Consider the following 5,787-nt stretch of genomic DNA (forward strand, 5'->3'; position numbering starts at 1 on the left):
TTTATAAAAAGATTGAGGTTTGGGTTAAAATCAGACTTTACTTCACTTCTGGTTATGCACATGACGCTGAACATGACGTAACTCCTTTTGTTCCATTAAGTTAAAAAAAACATTGCGTTGCTCCCGTCATATTTAATACGGCCACTAGAGGGGGCCGCCCCAATAAAAGTAAATATGATTGTAATTGTAATTGTAATTGCTGCTTGAACAAACGACCTATGTGAGTCTCAACCATTCACACATTAGTCTTGCATTGCCAGATCTTCTTCCACAGCGTTGCGGAGGAAGGTCTGGCGAGTCCACACAGCATTCTGGAATGGGAGAAAAACATGCTCTGGTTTATTGGAACTTCTTTAAACCAATCACAATTGTCATGGGCGGCGCCGTTTTGGTGGATCATGTGTACGTTCAAAAGTAGTTTTAGTCCTGCAACAGAAAACTCAGATAGGACAGATAGTCTAGCTAGCTGTCTGGATTTACCCTGCAGAGATCTGAGGAGCAGTTAACCATAGTCCTCATAAATCCACCGGAGGTTAGAATGCCAACATAAAGAAAAGAGGAAGGGGACGGACATCCGTCCGAAATTGAGGGACATCTTCTTGTTTTTTTTGTGGTTTGTCTGAAGTGCCATCCCCCAATGTACAAAACACCTGACCTCATGAACCCGTTACCTCTGGCAACTGGGGCATTTTGTTCCTGGAGCTGTCAAGTGGAGTTACGATCAACATCAACACAAAGCCCTTCTGACCAGTTCTCTCTCTCTCTCTCTCTCTCTCTCTCTCTCTCTCTCTCTCTCTCACACACACACACACACACACACACACACACACACACAGTAACTAGTTGTTTCACAGGTCACCAGGTGAACTGACATGAACCAGAGAGTGAAAGCAGCTCGGGCCCGGCCTCTGGTAGTTTGGTTGTTAAACCTGATTGTTGCAGAGATAAGATGTCTTGTGGACTAATGCTTTAAGAAAATGCTGCATCATCTGAGGTCCAAACAGAAGCGTAATTTGGGTGGGTGAACGGTGATCCCTCAGACTTGTTGTTATTCATGGAAAACACTTCAACCAGCTTTCTAAATTACAAAAACACCACAGTTTCTCTTAATTCAGGATTTCTTTTGAGAAAAGAAATAAAATATTGTGTGGAATTAGTATTGCTGCCTTGCAACAAAAACAAAAATATGCTGCACTTACATGTAAGTCAGAGTGACTACCTTCACCATATTAGCAGAACATTTTGCTTGATATTATTGTACGATTGTTGAAATGACAACATGACTTTTAAAAAAGGGAGATTTTGTGCAGTATAGCAAACTGAGGTATTTTAATGAGGGTTATTGTAGCCCCCTGTGTAGGTTTGTTGATGAAGGAAAAGATGGTGAAAGGTTGGCTTTACATTTTTCTGCTTTGGTATATGGTCTGGCTATTTCTGTATTATGCTTATCAACCACTACTTATCATTGAGCTATTTCAGCTAAAAGACACAAGTTTGCTTAAAATTGTGAGAAAACTTAAATTGAGCGTCAGTTCTGGCAGGCCAGGTAGTCAAGACGCTGCTAACGCTATTGGCCATCAACACGGTCTCATCAGCTGATCTGCTCCAGCTGAGCTACATCAGCTGATCTGGATTAGCGCATCAGCTGGTCAACACCCCTCGCTGCTCAATGGCTACACTCAAACAGGGCGCCCTATTTAAAGCAGATTCAGTTTGCTCCTACCTGCTTGCTGCTCGCTTCTCTGCCGCCCGCCACCTTCCCAGCTCCTCCTGGTCGTGTGTGACGTGGCATTTGCTTCTATGTCATTGTTGCTGCTCTGTTCATGTGGGGAAATAGTTCAGCTCACACGGTCCTAAACTGTGTGAGCGTTCCCTAATGCTGCTGCTGTCCTCTGACTCTCTGCTATTTCATGGTGCTCATGAAAGGTCAGAGGACTCCCTGAACAGAGCCATACCGCCAAAATTTAATTCAGAATTTATTAGCTGAAATGCAATTATTCAATAAAAATTTCCTAAATCATTTTTGTTGTAATGTGTGTTCTTGACTTTATGGACCTGACAGAACTATTGTACTTGCTAACCTGATGGAGAAATGCTAACACCAACATAAAGGCCTTTTTTAGGAACCAACATGACAACAGGTAGGTACTGGTATACAGTTTTGGGATCTGTTTTTTTTAAGCCTATTTTTGATGACATTTTGACACTAGATTATTTTGATACTGAAGAAAACTTGTAAAAATATAAAATTCTCAGGCAAGTTCTGAAGTTTCTTTATTCTATTGTTTCTAAGCAGATTTATGGACGTTTATTCACGATGGACATCATATACTCGGGAAGTGAAGTCACTGAATGATATGTGTATCATGTCTGTGTATTAAGCTTTGACTGAATTATGACCCATTCACCTTACACATTATCTTTGCCTCATGTGTCTCCCAACCCTGGGGAGGGTTTTGGCTTTCTCTTTTGGCTTTGTCCTGCTGAACGTCCATGTTTATAACTTTCCATATCCTGTCATTTCCAGATGGTTGAAATGCCGGAAAGCTGAGTTAAATTACTGAGAAGCACAGTGAATATTTCATTCCCCACCTCTCCCAGTCATGCTGAATGAAACCGTCCAAATGGGGCTTTAGCCTTACGTTTAGTCGCTTGGGAATTCATCAATTAGGTGCAGGCACGTTCACACGTAGACATCAAAAGGGGCTTGAGCACTTGCCCTTTTCTTTCTTAAAGGATGCTTTTTTTCTGGATGAAATTAGCCTATATATTCCTGTTTGCAAACAGCTTATCTGTCAAACAAATATATTTATTTACAGTTTTTCTCAGTCGCTTTGGTGCATTTCTTAGATCAAAAGTGCAATTCTTGATACTACTTGTACAAATTCCAAATCATCTAGTCACTTGTGCACATCATTAAAGCAATTTCTTATTCCTTTGAACAAATTGCAATTGCTTTTGTACATATTGCAATTGATAATGTACAAGTGTCTGCTTTTTTCCACATTTTCAATTGCTCATATCATGTGGATGAAAATATAGTAGATGGTTCTCTGTTGAATAGTCTTACCCCTCAAAACATCTAGGTTTTAGTTCCTTGCATAAGCCATTACATGCAAAATTGTTGAACTATTTGTCATAAACTGTCAAGCATAGTTTTACACATTTCTATTAGACCTTTTGTACAAAAACGTGAATTGATGAATCCTGCAGATGAAATTGACCCTCACTCATGAAGGAATGTAAAGTGTTAGTTCAACCAATAATCAACCAGGTGTCTAAATTGCTCAAAGGTGCATCTCATGAACAATCAGGTGGCAAGCATATATAGACAGCCCACAACACAGAGTTTCCCAATAATGGATGGACCAGGAAACAAACAGGGTCAACAGCCCGCAGGAGCAGGAGCAGGAGCGATGCGTGGTGGAAGGCAAAACAGAGGAAGAGGCAGAAGAGTACATAGGTGCATATCTGATGACATAAGGGCCACCATTGTAGACCATGTTGTCAATCATGGCCTTACAATGACTGAGGCGGGTCGAAGGGTGCAGCCAAATATTGGGAGATCAACCGTGTCCTCAATAGGTCAAACATTTCGAAGAGAGAACAGGTATGTCCAACAATGTACAGTGCACTGTTACTGTAAGCAGTATACTGTATACTTCCTACAATGCTTCATATTACAGTAGTCCACTTGTATTTCACGGCATACAGAAATATACTCTATACAGATACATACTGCACCTTACATGCACCCACCTGTATGTTTTACAGTAAAATATGTGTTCGCATAGTTTTTGTCTATGTGAAATTGTGCGATGCATCACTGCATTTTTTTTTTTCCCCACATAGGACTGCAAGATTACCTCAAACCGGTGGCAGAGGATGCCTTTTCACACCTCAACAGGAGGAGGATATTTGCACCATGGTCCGTGCAAACGATGCCATGAGACTCACAAAGGACAAAGGAAATACAAAGGACCGCTATAGACGACAACAATGTCTTAAACATCCATACGGTTAACATCTCAACCATCGACAGGGTGTTGCATAGAAACCAGTTGAGGATGAAACAGCTGTACCGTGTACCATTCCAAAGGAATGAGGACAGAGTTAAGGAGCTACGCTACCAGTATGTACAGGTAAAACCTAAATCTATGTAACTACTTTACAGCAACATTTTTTTAGTGATACATAGTACAGTAAGCATAAACTGCACACATTTCCATTGCTGTGGAAGGAACATGCAATATATGTACATTTTATGTCCCTCTTCCTTACCAAAACAAATTCAACTGTGTTCTGGGATATAGCGTATAATGGAGTTGGAATCAAGTGAACCCTGTCACAACTTTGTATATATGGATTAGACTGGCTTCAACCTGACCAAATGCAGAAGGGGGGGTCGGAATATCATCTGTCACAGAGCTACTGTGGATTTGCCAGGCCAACGGGGAGGAAATGTCACCATGTGTGCTGCTATTTCGGAGCATGGTGTCCTAACCCATATCCCCCTTATAGGGCCATACAACACCCAGCATCTACTCAACTTTTTAGAGACTCCCTACAGGGCTCTCATCCCTGATGATGAGAGGGGTCTGAGTAATTTGCCAAAGTATGTGGTCATTTGTGAGTTTCCATCGATCAGACATCCTTAGGCAATGGTTTGGGACCCACCCGAGGATGCTCATAGAATTCCTCCCACCTTATTCACCATTCCTTAACCCAATTGAGTTCTTTTCAGCTTGGAGGTGGAAGGTGTACGATCGTCAGCCACACACACAGATGACCCTGCTGGCTGCAATGGATGCAGCATGTGAGGACATCACAGTAGACTCCTGCAGAGGAAGGATAAGGCATTCCAAAAGATTCTTTCCACATTGCATTGCAAGGGAAAATATCCGGTGTGATGTGGATGAGAACATGTGGGCCGACAGACTGGGTGTAGAGACCGCACTAGAACAGTGCTGCGGGCAAAGTTGTGCCTCAGGGGTGTTTCCTGGGTTTCTTTCTAATTTAGTGTTTTTGTTTTTTTTGTTTTTTGTGCCCCTTGTCTTTTTCTTACTGTAAATCATTTTTTCTTTTCTTTTTTTCTTTCATAAAGTAGCACTAGTAAAAGCTGTGAAAAACAATCCTGTCCCATCTCTTTCAATCAATAACCCACATACAGTAATATGTAAATAGTACTGTTGAAATTGATATATGCCATAGAAGTGCAGCCTTGTGCATTTTCAACACCGTAACTGTCATCCAAACTGTAGCCTAAGTTTACATCAGGTAATCCTGTCAAAGTACAGTTACATTGACAACATGCCTAAACAATTTGACGACCTTGTTCGTGAACAATGACTCAATGACTTATCATTCTGATGATACTGACATGATCATTGGCATGAATATTTACTTTTGAGAGATGTACTAAGGATTTTTAGTGACTGACTAGCTTTAGAAACATATCTATTGTATACTGCAGTTTGTACAAATTGTTCTGAGAAATGCACTTATTATTTTGCTCATGTTAGGGATGATGTGAAAAATGCACCAAAGTGACTGAGAAAAACTAAGAATTAAAGTATCCGGTTGGGAGATTAGACTGTATCGAGTTCCAACGGAAGCTCTCTCCCTCTCAGACACAGACTGACAAAAACACAGACCTACGGAAACACAGACATAAATTCAGACCGAAACACAGAGAGACAGACGGATAGACACAGACAGCTCTCTTTAAAAATGTATTTTTATTCCCTGGCTTTTGATTCACCATGAGAGCTGCTGTGGTCTTCGCTG

The 5,787-nt window shown here is 41.1% G+C and overlaps 1 long non-coding RNA gene across 1 annotated transcript; it reads left to right on the plus strand.

Moving 5' to 3' along the window:
* Positions 1–3,401: 3,401 nt before the first annotated feature.
* LOC120571775 lies at positions 3,402–5,422 on the plus strand. The gene is made up of 3 exons (XR_005641296.1): positions 3,402–3,610; positions 3,853–4,142; positions 4,745–5,422. It is a non-coding gene; the product is annotated as an uncharacterized LOC120571775 (long non-coding RNA).
* Positions 5,423–5,787: the final 365 nt, after the last annotated feature.

Source organism: Perca fluviatilis, chromosome 13 (genome assembly GCF_010015445.1).
Source record: "Perca fluviatilis chromosome 13, GENO_Pfluv_1.0, whole genome shotgun sequence".
Classification (NCBI taxonomy): domain Eukaryota; kingdom Metazoa; phylum Chordata; class Actinopteri; order Perciformes; family Percidae; genus Perca; species Perca fluviatilis.